Source organism: Canis aureus, chromosome 10, assembly GCF_053574225.1.
Source record: "Canis aureus isolate CA01 chromosome 10, VMU_Caureus_v.1.0, whole genome shotgun sequence".
NCBI classification, from domain to species: Eukaryota; Metazoa; Chordata; class Mammalia; order Carnivora; family Canidae; genus Canis; species Canis aureus.
In genome coordinates, this window is record NC_135620.1 from 10627582 (window position 1) to 10640666 (window position 13085).

A 13085-nucleotide genomic window follows, 5' to 3' on the forward strand; every position below is an offset into this window, starting at 1 on the left:
ATGTGGTCTTCATTATAGCCCTGAAAAAGGATCAAGGCACTATTCCTTTCTTTTGGGTTTTCCCTTCAATTTAAGCTGGTACAGGGGATGAAGCAAAAATATATCCAAAAGACCTCTTACTTCACTTCTGTCTCATTCCTCCAAAAAGCCTCTTTTTTTCCTTGATATTAAGATCTTTATTTCTTAAAAGGAAAGAAAATGCCTTAGTTCTTTTCACTATTGATTTACAATTGTCAAGACCCAAGTCTCTAGAGGACATATCCTGATATAGAAAGAGAGCTACTATAATTCAGGAAAGGAAATAAACACCTTTTACCTGTGCAAAAATATTCCCCAAGATTGTTCTTTCTTTTTGTCCTTACAATTGACACAGTAAATCAACCAAAAGCTTATCGATGGAATAATGCTTAAAGTCACTAGCTCGCCTCTTTCCACTTTTAACTATAAACCTTTACAATGGTCACATGATTCTTCTGCTTCTAGGAAGATGGAGTAGACATCCTTTGCTCTATTTGCCAAAGACAAGTAGGCTCTGAAAGGTAGACAAATGGCAGACTGTCTAGAAACTTCAAATTCCAAGAAATGACACTGAAGTGAGTTCACCAGCTTTTCCTTTTGCTTCATACATCCCAGGTTTAGAGCTGAAGAAACCATCAATCTGAAACATCAACCAGCATAGACACATACAAAGTCAGAATAAAAAACTGCTTTCTCTAGCAGAGAACTGGGAAAGGAAAAAGGTGACAATAGAGAAAATTTTAAGCAATAATTGCACTATTCCAAATAATAGCACAGAAAAACCATATGCTTTCCTACCAAATACTGAGCAGTCTCAAGTTCCACACTTACATGGCTAGGGCAGGGCACCCAAACTCCCACTTGAGGTGGCATCAGAGAAGGTGGAATAGGAAAGTGGACTTTCATTCCTGGCAATGGGGTAATGATGCCCCCTTTTGCCTCAGGAGTCACTGGATGCCACAAAGAAAGACTATACTTGTACCCTGTCCCCAGTGGTGATGAGGCACCCTACCCCCTTGCCATAGAGAAGTATTGGAGGATAGTAAGGACTTCTGTCTTCAGCCATTGTGAACAAGGCTACCATGCTTTCTCCATGATGTCAGTGGAGGCCAAAAGGGGACCAATAATGACACATTTCGATGCCTCTCAAATAGGCATGAGTGGAAGCCTAACAAGGAATTGAAAGTGGATTTCTACCCCCTACTTTGCAGTAATGAGGCAGTGCCTCCATTTCCCCTGCCAGACTGACATCGTAGGAAGCCAACTGAAAAAGAAGGTTTAAATAGGATCCAGTAATACAATACTGAAAATATTCACATTGCAACAGAAAATAACTTATTAATCCAAGAAACAGAAAGATCTCAAACTGCATGAAAAAATTAACAACAAATGACAAAACCAAAGAGACAGAGATCTCTTGGAATTATTAGACAAAGAATTAGATAAAACAAGCATCAAAAACCTTGCTTCAACAAGTAATGATGAATATTCTTGACACAGGTGTAAAAATATAAAGTCTCTCTGTGGAACCCAAGGAATTTAACAAAACTCCCCTACCCCTGGATAAGCAGAGCAGAACTAACTCCATTTTGTGCTACACCCACCGTCTCATGTATAACCCCCACATGACCTGCTTATTGCTTAAGGCGCTCCCCCACCCTAGTCAAGCCGCTGAGCACACCCTTACCGGAAACCAGCTCATATAGGAATGCAAAACCCCGCCTTTTGCCCGCCAAACCTGTGTGCCAATTCTGACCAGAGTGATAGGCTAGTTCAAAAGGTCACTATAGGATAAATTCTAATTCAATTGGCCACCTGCGTGTGGACCAACATGACTGTGCAACTTTGTGTGTTACAATCTCATTGGCCACTGGCCCCTATAAAATTGCTATGCCTCTTAACCTTGGGGTCCAAACCCTGTTCCGCTGTGTTGGGAATACTTGAACCCAAGCTCGAGCATGCATATAAACCCTTGTGTGCTTGCATCGGTGTCAGCTCCTTGGTGGCTTCTCGGATTTGCAATCTTGGGCACATCTCCAAAGAAACAAAGTGCTAGCAAATAAACACAAGATATAACCAAGAATCAAGTGAAAATGTTACAACTAAGAACTAGGGCAACTAAAATAGAAAGCTCAGTGGAAGTGAAAAATGGTAGAATGGTAAGGACAAAGAAAATTATCTGTGAACTTGAAGAGAGAACAATAAAAATTACTAAATCTGAATAAAACATTATAATCTGGGGGTGGGGGGATGAGTAGAGCCTCAGGGAGTTTATGGAGTGGCACCAAAAGATCCAATTCATCTCATCTGAGTTCTGGAAAGGGAAAGGAAGAGGATGAAATCAGAAAAATGTATAAAGAGGGGCACCTGGGTGGCTCAGTGGTTGAGTTCTGAGTGGCTCAGGTGGTAATGCCAGGGCCCTGGGATGGAGTCCACATCAGGCTCCCCATATGGAGCCTGCTTTACCCTCTGCCTATGTCTCTGCCTCTCTCTGTGTGTCTCTCATGAATGAATAAATAAAATATTTTAAAAAAAGAAAGAAAGAAAAATGTATGAAGACATTATCACTGCAACTTCCCAACTTGGTCAAAAGATACAATCCTAGGGATTTAAAAAACTAAGCAAAGACCAGAAATGACAATGCCACAGAAATACATGGCAAGACACAACATAATTAAACTTCTGAAAATGAAAGACAAACATCTTGAACAGCCCGAGGAAGCAGCATTTTACCTATGGGGAAAACCAATTAGAATGAAACCAGTTTTCTCCTAAGAAACTGTGGAACCCAGGAAGAGGTGGTACAACATTGCTGAGGCACTAAAAGAACAAAGTGGTCAATCTGAAATACTGTATCCAGTGAAAATATTTTTGAGGGTAAGAGGGGAGAATTAGGACATTCTCAGATGAAGGGAAACTGAGACTTTATTTTTTTTTAAATTTATTTATGATAGACATAGAGAGAGAGAGAGAGAGAGAGAGAGAGAGAAAGGGGGGCAGAGACACAGGAGGAGGGAGAAGCAGGCTCCATGCCGGGAGCCCGAGGTGGGACTCAATCCCAGGACTCCAGGATCATGCCCTGGGTCAAAGGCAGGTGCTAAACCGCAGAGCCACCCAGGGATCCCCCCCAAACTGAGACTTTATTGCCAACCAATCTACCTTAAAAGAATAATCAAAGCAAGTTTTGTGAACAGAAAGAGAAAGTAAAAGAATGAAACTTAAAACATCAGGAAGGAAGAGAGAACATGGTCAGCAAAATATGGATACATATAGTAGGCCTTCCTTCTTGTCTTGAGTTTTCTAAATTATGCTTAATCAAGCAAAAATTAAAATACTATTTAATATGGTTCTAAATATACATATTCAAGATAACGTATTATAAATTGGGGATGGCAAAAGGATATAGAGAAGAAATTTTTCCTATTTCATCTCAATTGGTAAAATTACAACACCAATAGACAGTAACAAGTCTGTATGTATAATACCTAGAGTAACCATTAATAAATTTCACAATGAAATAACAGCAAAAATCCTGTAGATAAATCAAAATGGAATTCTAAAAAAAAAAAATTCAAGTAATCCAAGTGAAGGTGGGAACACAAAAAGAACACAAAACCATGAGAAACAGAACAAACAAAACAAAGTGGTAGATATAATTCTTAATATTGCAATAATTAAATTATAAGTAAATCATCTAAAAACACAAATTAAAGACAGGGATTGGTAGGACAGACTATAAAACATAATCCAAATATGAACTGTCTATAAAGAGCAATATGAGGGATTCTTATGGTAGTGAAAATGTTCCCTATCTTGACTGCATCAATGTCTGTACTCTGGCTGTGATATCCTATTACAATTTGTCAGGATATTAACCATTGATGGAAACTGTGTAAAATATAGTGTGGTGTCTCTGTATTATTCCTTACAACTGCAGGTGAATCTACAAGTATCTCAAAATAAAAATTTTAATTAAAAAAGAAAATACAGCCACATTAAAATAAATATATCATTCATGTTACACTCAATAAATTGAGGGTGATATTTTAGAGGCAATAGCACCAGATATATTGCTACGTAGGATAATCATCAAGTCATATGTCAAACAGATTATTTTACTGAAGTGTAGCATTGAAGATTTAACCATTTTTCCTCATTCTAGGGACTTACTGGTCAGGATTGTCATTAGAACACTGTGTTTAAGTAGGGATTTGAAACTTTGCGTGAAAATTGCAAGACATTTGGCAGTGCAAATGTACTAAGCTCTGACTTTACTAGATATACTTACAGTTAAAACAATTTAACAAGTGATTTGAGAACTATTTTGACTATACATTATGTTAAATGATAAAACATTAACAAATATGCACATCACCTTTACTTGACCATGAAATATTTTCTTTTTTCTTTGCTAATTTCTAACTTTAATTATTCTCTCCTAAAAACAAACAACAACAAAACCCACAATAGAATCCCAAGAGGTAATCTGTGAGACCAATGCAACTACAGATAAGGATAATTGAATTATTAGACCCAGTTTTCCTATTAAAACGATAGTTGAGCATATAAGAGATTTGTAAGGCTTTAAACTCTCACAGTTCATTTATAATTTATCTAGAAGTAATTTAAGCTACCATAAATTTATAAATAATCTGCTACACAGAGGAATTAATAAAAAGTCAGAAATCACTGTTTATTAATTTTACATTTGCTAAAAGCAATTTATCAGAAGAGAAGATTAAAAGGCAAATTAAAACTTATGTCCCATTATACGTATGGAATGCATTTCACTTTGTCATAAAGCATGCCTAAGAGCCTCAAAAACATACTGAAAAGACTGACACTTGTATGCCTTTGGAAATGTTAAAATGTGTTTGAGTACTCTTACTACATCACTTTTTATGTATAAAAGATCAAGTCCTCTAAATTAAAAGTACCCTGGTTTGAGAAATATTTAGCTATTCAGTCATTCTTCTGAGATTTTCTTTTTAGAAATCCAATTTAAATGAATATTTCAGATAATTAATTTCTTAAGCTCAATCTCCCCAATGTTTAAATTAATTGGGAATTACCATGTAACAAATACCATTTTGCCACCTAACGTTACTAACATAATATTATTAAAATAAGTTTTCTCTCTTTCTGGGCAAGGAAGGAATAGGTTTTCCTATCAGAATTTCTGAGACCTGAAAATAACATTTAACTCCTTCCATGATTTCCTTTCTGAGATAGGACATTACCTTTCTGAATCAACCAAATATATTAACTGAAACATACAAACAAAGTTGAAAAGTGAAATAAGCACTTGTTGGTACACTATCTTAAATTTCTTAATGGAAACAGTGTAATCTAAATACTAAATTAAAAATATACACATAGAAGGTAACTTGAAATTCTTAAGCCTCTATTTTCTTACATTATCATTAAACTGATATTTAAGATGTGACATTATTGCAATTGATATTTTAATTAAAATGTGTACATATTATTTATTTTGTTAAGATAGGGCAGCCTGGGTGGCTCAGCTGTTTAGCGCCGCCTTCAGCCCAGGGCGCGATCCTGGAGACCCTGGATCAAGTCCCACGTCGGGCTCCCTGCATGGAGCCTGCTTTTCCCTCTGCCTGTGTCTCTGCCTCCCTCTCTCTCTCTCTCTCTCTGTCTCTCTCTCATGAGTAAATAAATAAAATCTTAAAAAAAAAGATATATATATCTTTCCAAATAATAGCACAGATATATAAACATATATTTATATATTTATAAATCATATATTTATAATGTATATAAATTTATATATTTATATATATTTATTTAAAATATTAAATAAATTTATATATTTATATTATAATATATATATATTTAGGACCTTATATGTGCCAGGCTACATGAGTGAGATGAATTACTGAACCAAAAGAATAGTTCTACCTTTCATGGAGCTTACACTGTAGCACAAAAGGAAAAGTGTGAATATCATTTAAAAAGACCATGAATATTGGACTAATTAATCTATAGAAATTCTCATAGTGGTTCACAGAATATCATACTTTATGTAAAGCTAAGACAAACAAGTAGTGATAAAATTATCACATTAAGAAATATTTTTAATTACCAGAAAAGAATTCAATTAATGTTTAGCTAATTTTTAGTTTATATCCTGTCTGTAATTAGTTTAATTTTTTTCTTATTTATTTATTTATTTTAATTTTTTTATTGGTGTTCAATTTACTAACATACAGAATAACCCCCAGTGCCCGTCACCCATTCACTCCCACCACCCGCCCTCCTCCCCTTCTACCACCCCTAGTTCGTTTCCCAGAGTTAGCAGTCTTTACGTTCTGTCTCCCTTTCTGATATTTCCCACACATTTCTTCTCCCTTCCCTTATATTCCCTTTCACTATTATTTATATTCCCCAAATGAATGAGAACATATAATGTTTGTCCTTCTCCGACTGACTTACTTCACTCAGCATAATACCCTCCAGTTCCATCCACGTTGAAGCAAATGGTGGGTATTTGTCATTTCTAATAGCTGAGTAATATTCCATTGTATACATAAGCCACATCTTCTTTATCCATTCATCTTTCGTTGGACACCGAGGCTCCTTCCACAGTTTGGCTATCGTGGCCATTGCTGCTATAAACATCGGGGTGCAGGTGTCCCGGCGTTTCACTGCATCTGTATCTTTGGGGTAAATCCCCAACAGTGCAATTGCTGGGTCGTAGGGCAGGTCTATTTTTAACTGTTTGAGGAACCTCCACACAGTTTTCCAGAGTGGCTGCACCAGTTCACATTCCCATCAACAGTGTAAGAGGGTTCCCTTTTCTCCGCATCCCCTCCAACATTTGTTGTTTCCTGCCTTGTTAATTTGCCCCATTCTCACCGGTGTGAGGTGGTATCTCATTGTGGTTTTGATTTGTATTTCCCTGATGGCAAGTGATGCAGAGCATTTTCTCATATGCATGTTGGCCATGTCTATGTCTTCCTCTGTGAGATTTCTGTTCATGTCTTTTGCCCATTTCATGATTGGATTGTTTGTTTCTTTGCTGTTGAGTTTAATAAGTTCTTTATAGATCTTGGAAACTAGCCCTTTATCTGATATGTCATTTGCAAATATCTTCTCCCATTCTGTAGGTTGTCTTTGAGTTTTGTTGACTGTATCCTTTGCTGTGCAAAAGCTTCTTATCTTGATGAAGTCCCAATAGTTCATTTTTGCTTTTGTTTCTTTTGCCTTCGTGGATGGATCTTGCAAGAAGTTACTGTGGCCGAGTTCAAAAGGGTGTTGCCTGTGTTCTTCTCTAGGATTTTGATGGAATCTTGTCTCACATTTAGATCTTTCATCCATTTTGAGTTTATCTTTGTGTATGGTGAAAGAGAGTGGTCTAGTTTCATTCTTCTGCATGTGGATGTCCAATTTTCCCAGCACCATTTATTGAAGAGACTGTCTTTCTTCCAATGGATAGTCTTTCCTCCTTTATCGAATATTAGTTGACCATAAAGTTCAGGGTCCACTTCTGGGTTCTCTATTCTGTTCCATTGATCTATGTGTCTGTTTTTGTGCCAGTACCACACTGTCTTGATGACCACAGCTTTGTAGTACAACCTGAAATCTGGCATTGTGATGCCCCCAGATATGGTTTTCTTTTTTAAAATTCCCCTGGCTATTCGGGGTCTTTTCTGATTCCACACAAATCTTAAAATAATTTGTTCTAACTCTCTGAAGAAAGTCCATGGTATTTTGATAGGGATGGCATTAAACGTGTATATTGCCCTGGGTAACATTGACATTTTCACAATATTAATTCTGCCAATCCATGAGCATGGAATATTTTTCCATCTCTTTGTGTCTTCCTCAATTTCTTTCAGAAGTGTTCTATAGTTTTGAGGGTATAGATCCTTTACATCTTTGGTTAGGTTTATTCCTAGGTATCTTATGCTTTTGGGAGCAATTGTAAATGGGATTGACTCCTTAATTTCTCTTTCTTCAGTCTCATTGTTAGTGTATAGAAATGCCACTGACTTCTGGGCATTGATTTTGTATCCTGCCACGCTACCGAATTGCTGTATGAGTTCTAGCAATCTTGGGGTGGAGACTTTTGGGTTTTCTATGTAGAGTATCATGTCATCGGCGAAGAGGGAGAGTTTGACTTCTTCTTTGCCAATTTGAATGCCTTTAATGTCTTTTTGTTGTCTGATTGCTGAGGCTAGGACTTCCGGTACTATGTTGAATAGCAGTGGTGAGAGTGGACATCCCTGTCTTGTTCCTGATCTTAGGGGAAAGGCTCCCAGTGCTTCCCCATTGAGAATGATATTTGCTGTGGGCTTTTCATAGATGGCTTTTAAGATGTCGAGGAATGTTCCCTCTATCCCTACACTCTGAAGAGTTTTGATCAGGAATGGACGCTGTATTTTGTCAAATGCTTTCTCTGCATCTAATGAGAGGATCATCTGGCTCTTGGTTTTTCTCTTGCTGATATGATGAATCACATTGATTGTTTTACGGGTGTTGAACCAGCCTTGTGTCCCAGGGATAAATCCTACTTGGTCATGGTGAATAATTTTCTTAATGTACTGTTGGATCCTATTGGCTAGTATCTTGTTGAGAATTTTTGCATCCATGTTCATCAGGGATATTGGTCTGTAATTCTCCTTTTTGGTGGGGTCTTTGTCTGGCTTTGGAATTAAGGTGATGCTGGCTTCATAGAACGAATTTGGAAGTACTCCATCTCTTTCTATCTTTCCAAACAGCTTTAGGAGAATAGGTATGGTTTCTTCTTTAAACGTTTGATAAAATTCCCCTGGGAAGCCATCTGGCCCTGGACTCTTGTGTCTTGGGAGGTTTTTGATGACTGCTTCAATTTCCTCCCTGGTTATTGGCCTGTTCAGGTTTTCTATTTCTTCCTGTTCCAGTTTTGGTAGTTTGTGGCTTTCCAGGAATGCATCCATTTCTTCTAGATTGCCTAATTTATTGGCGTATAGCTGTTCATCATATGTTTTTAAAATCGTTTGTATTTCCTTGGTGTTGGTAGTGATCTCTCCTTTCTCATTCATTATTTTATTAATTTGAGTCTTCTTTCTCTTCTTTTTAATAAGGCTGGCTAATGGTTTATCTATCTTATTAATTCTTTCAAAGAACCAACTCCTGGTTCTGTTGATCTGTTCCACAGTTCTTCTGGTCTCGATTTCGTTGAGTTCTGCTCGAATCTTTATTAACTGTCTTCTTCCCTTGGGTGTAGGATTTATTTGCTGTTTTTTCTCTAGCTCCTTTATGTGTAAGGTTAGCTTTTCTTTTGAGTTCTTTCCAGTTTTTGAATGGATGCTTGTATTGCGATGTATTTCCCCCTCAGGACTGCTTTTGCTGCATCCCAAAGATTTTGAATGGTTGTATCTGCATTCTCATTAGTTTCCATGAATCTTTTTAATTCTTCCTTAATTTCCTGGTTGACCCTTTCATCTTTTAGCAGGATGGTCCTTAACCTCCACGTGTTTGAGGTCCTTCCAAACTTCTTGTTGTGATTTAGTTCTAATTTCAAGGCATTATGGTCTGAGAATATGCAAGGGACGATCCCAATCTTTTGGTATCGGTTCAGACCCGATTTGTGACCCAATACGTGGTCTATTCTGGAGAAAGTTCCATGTGCGCTTGAGAAGAATGTGTATTCAGTTGAGTTTGGATGTAAAGTTCTGTAGATATCTGTGAAATCCATCTGGTCCAGTGTATCATTTAAAGCTCTCGTTTCTTTGGAGATGTGCTTAGAAGACCTATCGAGTATAGAGAGAGCTAGATTGAAGTCACCAAGTATAAGTGTATTGTTATCTAAGTATTTCTTCACTTTGGTTAATAATTGATTTATATATTTGGCAGCTCCCACATTCGGGGCATATATATTGAGGATTGTTAAGTCCTCTTGTTGAATAGATCCTTTAAGTATGATATAGTGTCCCTCTTCATCTCTCACTACAGTCTTTGGGGTAAATTTTAGTTTATCTGATATAAGGATGGCTACCCCTGCTTTCTTTTGAGGACCATTTGAATGGTAAATGGTTCTCCAACCTTTTATTTTCAGGCTGTAGGTGTCCTTCTGTCTAAAATGAGTCTCTTGTAGACAGCAAATAGATGGGTCCTGCTTTTTTATCCAGTCTGAAACCCTGCGCCTTTTGATGGGGTCATTAAGCCCATTCACATTCAGAGGTACTATTGAGAGATATGAGTTTAGTGTCATCATGATATCTATTCAGTCCTTGTTTTTGTGGAATGTTCCACTGAACTTCTTCTTAAAGGGGAATTTTAAGAGTCCCCCTTAAAATTTCTTGCAGAGCTGGTTTGGAGGTCACATATTCTTTTAGTTGCTGCCTGTCTTGGAAGCTCTTTATCTCTCCTTCCATTTTGAATGAGAGCCTTGCTGGATAAAGTATTCTTGGTTGCATGTTCTTCTCATTTAGGACCCTGAATATATCCTGCCAGCCCTTTCTGGCCTGCCAGGTCTCTGTGGAGAGGTCTGCTGTTACCCTAATACTCCTCCCCATAAAAGTCAGGGATTTCTTGTCTCTTGCTGCTTTAAGGATCTTCTCCTTATCTTTGGAATTTGCAAGCTTCACTATTAAATGTTGAGGTGTTGAACGGTTTTTATTGATTTTAGGGGGAGATCTCTCTATTTCCTGGATCTGAATGCCTGTTTCCCTTCCCAGATTAGGAAAGTTTTCAGCTAGAATTTGTTCAAATACATATTCTGGCCCTCTGTCCCTTTCGGCACCCTCGGGAACACCAATTATACGTAGGTTTTTCTTCCTCAGGCTGTCGTTTATTTCCCTTAATCTATCTTCATGGTCTTTTAATTGTTTGTCTCTTTTTTCCTCAGTTTCCCTCTTTGCTATCAACTTGTCTTCTATGTCACTCACTCGTTCTTCCACCTCGTTAACCCTCGTCGTTAGGACTTCTAGTTTGGATTGCATCTCATTCAATTGATTTTTAATTTCTGCCTGATTAGCTCTAAATTCTGCAGTCATGAAGTCTGTTGAGTCCTTTATGCTTTTTTCTAGAGCCACCAGTAGCTGTATAATAGTGCTTCTCAATTGGCTTTCTGACATTGAATTGTAATCCAGATTTTGTAACTCTGTGGGAGAGAGGACTCTTTCTGATTCTTTCTTTTGAGGTGAGGTTTTCCTTCTAGTCATTTTGCTCAGTGCAGAGTGGCCAAAAGCAAGTTGTATTGGGAAAAGGAGAAAAAGAGAGGAGAGAAAGAAGGAAAGAAAAGAGAAAGAGAAAAAAAAGGAAGAAAAAAACGAAAAAGAAAAAAAAAAGGGAAGAAGAAGAGAAAGAAAAAGAAAGGAGAAAAAAAGGGGGGTGGGGGAAGGAAACAAATCAAAAAGCAAAACAAAACAAAACAGAACAAAAAAAAAAAAAAAAAGAACCACGGGGGAGTGTCTTCTGATTCTGTGTACTTTAAGTCCCTTGGCTTCTCCTGGAAGTTGTCAGTCTAGCTGGTCTTCTGGGGGAGGCGCCTGTTGTGCTGATTTTCAGGTGTTAGCAGTTGGGGGAGCTGCTGTGCCCCTGCCTGGTGCAGGTCTCAGTGGGTTGTTTACCCCGTGAGGCCGCAGGAGGAACAGCCCCAGTGGCGGGGCAGCTCTGGAAACCTGGATTCAGCTCCGGCAGGAACTCCGGAGCTCTCGGTCTGCAGGGCCTGGAGGCTCCGGGCGGGGCCGCTGATCTGCTCAGCTCGGGGCAGGAGCGTCCTCGCTGTCCTGGGCCCTCCCAGCCTCTGCCTGTCCCGGGGGAGGCCGGATCCTGGGCTGTGTCCCGGCGCCCTGTGCTCCGGAGCCTGCGCTGTTGGATTCGCGTTCCCGGCCGTGCAGCCCCCTCCGCGGAGCCGCCCCCGAGCCCCTCCAGCTGCTCCGGGTCCCGCCGTGCGCGCTGCAGCCCTTAGGGAGCTCGGCGCACTCTCCCGGGGCGCAGGTGTCTGTTAGTGTCCCCGGGAGCCCAGGGCATCCCCGCCCTCCTGGGTCCTGCTCCACCTCCCCGCGAGCCCCTTTCCGCCCGGGAATTGTCAGAGGTAAAATTGTTCATATGTCTTCTCTCTCCTTATAGGAGTATATCAGTTTTTTGGAGTTCATTTCCCTTGATTGCCTTCAACTTTTGATGGACTTAATAAAAGTTATAGTTTTGTAGACTATTCAACTTTTATTCATTTGTTAAAATGGTAGTGAGGTTATTTCTAGTTTTCTACTTCCCAAGCAGAGGAGAAGCTCAGCAAAGGCAATCTTAAAGAAAAACAACACAACAGAGGACATGATGGCTGCCAAATATAAAAACTTACAAATATAAGAGTGACAGCTTGTCATAAGGAGAGGCAAACAGAACAGTAAGACAGAACATGGGATTAAGAAATGAATTCACAAATTACTGTCATTGATTCATGAGGAATAGGTCAATATAAACATATAGAAATATATGAGCCATAGAACATGAAACTCTTGATCTCTGGGGGCATGAATTCAAGCCCCAAGCTGACCATTAAAGTTATAGAAAATTTTCTCTGCCTATAGTGCAATTAACTTAAAAAATTAACTAAAGGAAAACTAGAATGTTCCTATGTCTTCTTAAATTAAGAAGTGCATTTTTAAACACCAGTGGGTCAAAAGAAAATAACATGTTAATAAAATATTTGAAAATTAATTATAACAGCAATATTACATGACAAAAGTTGTAGAATGCCACTAAAACAGTGTTTTGAGGGAAAGATAAAATATTTAAATGCTTCTGTTGGAATGACAAAATTAATTATCTAAAATTAAAAGTAGAAAAGAGAAAGCAAAATTAATATAGGTAAGAAAGAAATGAAGAAAGGAATTCATGCAAAAGACAATACAGATTAACAAAGCTTAAGTTATTTCTATAAAAATGATACTTAAAAAAAAAACTGCCTTATAATTGATCAGGAAAAGAGGAAAGAAAGTAACAATTTCAATAGTGTTGCAGGCAATGAAATGATAATAATGAATATGGAAATTTTTATGCCAATAAACTTGTAATGTACACAACTGGCGAAATACCTTGAAAATTATCATTACTGA